Here is a 2,541-nt window from a genome sequence, read left to right as displayed (position 1 = left end):
GTGGGTGGTGAAAAAAACTTTAACGGACGGAACCGGAACCAGAAGCAAACTTTTATCCAATCGTAAACAATGTCACGGCGGACAGAAAGACAAAACTAACGTAAAACAGAACACCCCAGCAACAAAGTCACACAGACAAAGCACAATCAAAATCCTTTTCTCAAAGTGGCGATGAAATATGGGCGCAAGAGGGAGACTTTCCGAATAAAACCTTCCTTCGGAGGTATTCTCCTGTGCGTTTTAGTAAATTACATTTTAATCCAAAACCTTCGACAAAGAGTATACAACCCAGAACACATTCGGTTTAGCAGAGAGTTTAAGGATTTTTTGATGATAAGAGATTGCTGAACTAACAAATATAAGAATGTAAAAGATAAACTATGAAGGTTAAATAATTGAACAATAAATGAACAAAGTGCATACAAATCAATAAACTGATAACAAACATAACATTACCGTACATACAACACCAAACCCATTTTATTCAGAAATCGTCTGCACTAAAATACTCACCTAGTTTATATCATATTTGTTTGAAAACATTTACGAGTTGATGCTTCATTTAGTGTTTTTTTTTCTATTGCAAAGTGTATCTTAATGCTTTATGTTGTGTCACTTTGTTCCTCTTTTTATTTTTCATTTAGAATTCTCAGATTTTTCGGCATTAGGTTGATGGATGAGATGAACATCTGTTTTAATATTGCATAATTTAGCATTGCTTGTCGTCATTACCTTGCCATAACCAAGAATTGAAATTCGCTGAGAATTTCTTGTTTCGTTGAAGCGGAAGTGCTTCTGAATAATTGATTCGTGCTTTGAACTATCATGTCATATTTCTGTATCCTGCGTGCCCTTTTCTGAAGGCACACAGGAAACAACAACAGCTTATCAACACTTTCCATGTTCTCCCCCTCACCGACACACGTCCCTTCAGTAAGTCGAAATCTTGGTCGTAAAATCAATTTATGAACTGTACAGAGTAGCAACACGTAACAAAAGTTACTATCTTCTTGATGGAGCACAAGCTTCCCACCGGTTGAATCCGATATGGGTAAAGTTGTTTGTATTGGATTACAATTGCTGCGTAAACAGCACCAACATTTCTCTACAATTTGCCCGCCAAACGTTGCAATGCATTACGTTACTTCCACTTCCGGTGGGGACGGACGGCGACACAAAATCCCACGGGCACCTTACGCTGCCTCCGACGGAACACAAACAGTAAAATATGACATTCGTGTTGTTATTGCGAGTACAACACCGTACAGTAACGTCGGAGCCCCCGAAAAGCAAGACCGATCCGGAAGCGTGCGTTGCTATTTGATACCATAATTTGGGATATTTATGAAATCATAAGATCTCCGTTCCGTGCCCGATATTATTTACTAATGCCCAGAAAATTCTATTGTGCGTGACGGTGAACGCGAAAATAATAAACGTCCCGATTTTATGTTCTTTGTGAGGCCTCCTTTCCCCATCTTAAGTCGGGGCTTTACCTCGTCATACAGTAGTAATTTTATTCCTCTCCTTTTCATTGGAGCCACTTTCGTGTCGGCGCGCGACTGAGCTGTCGATGCAATTTGATGGTTCATTTTCCACGAGGTCAATAAGTGTTAGATTACGCCTACAGATTGCCGCCAGTAAGTTAATGAAGTGCTTAAAGCTTTTTAAAGTGTCGACTATTGGAAAGTTTACCCTATTTGCTCGCGTTTGTGGATTCGAAACCTATCGGTTCTTTCTGTTTTACAAACACTTTACAATCTTCCATTCTCTTTCCGTGTTTTGCTAACAGTTAAATAACACAGTTTATTAACGGCTGTGAAATTTAATTTGATTATTATTTGTACTGCGGGGCACTTTGTTGCCCCGGCTCGACAAACAATACAAAATACACTCTGGTTCAGACAAAATCAAAAAGCTTACGATTGCATAGGTCCCAACAATATAAAAAAGTCCTCTTTTCGTCTTAAACCAACTTATTTATGGCGATGGCGTGAGTGGAGGCGCCTGGTGGCTCGTATTTGACGCTTGTGCATTACTGAGAATAAAATCTTCGCGGTGTGCGCTTTGCGTCAGGCGTTGGAAAAATAGCGCTGAAGCAGCATACGGATTTCCAAGAATCTAGTGTTACTCATAGGATGATGATATTTCACATTTCAGTAAAAACTTTGTTTTATAGAATCTATGACCTTTATTAAACTCATCTTTTAGTTCACTCAATTGAGCGTATTGTGCATTATTGGAATTCTATGATCAATGTGTTTCAAATTTGAAACACGTTTTTCTCGAACAAATATATATCAATAAAGGTATAAATTGATTCCCCCAGCCAAATGACAATGCTACAATAAATCGAAGAAAATCGGAACAAATTGAGTTCGGAAACCAACTGATTGAATAGAAAACTAGATCAATATTCAAACAGGACCCCTTAATTTCATAATCCCCAAAGTGCTTATTTTGTTTATGCCACTCATGTCCTTTACAGAGAAACTTAGTAACTAAACGATTAGTTTAATTAAGTAACTTTATTCACCCGGA

This window comes from Anopheles ziemanni, chromosome 2 (assembly GCF_943734765.1).
Source record: "Anopheles ziemanni chromosome 2, idAnoZiCoDA_A2_x.2, whole genome shotgun sequence".
In the NCBI taxonomy this organism is placed as follows: Eukaryota; Metazoa; Arthropoda; class Insecta; order Diptera; family Culicidae; genus Anopheles; species Anopheles ziemanni.
This window is presented reverse-complemented; position numbering follows the sequence as displayed.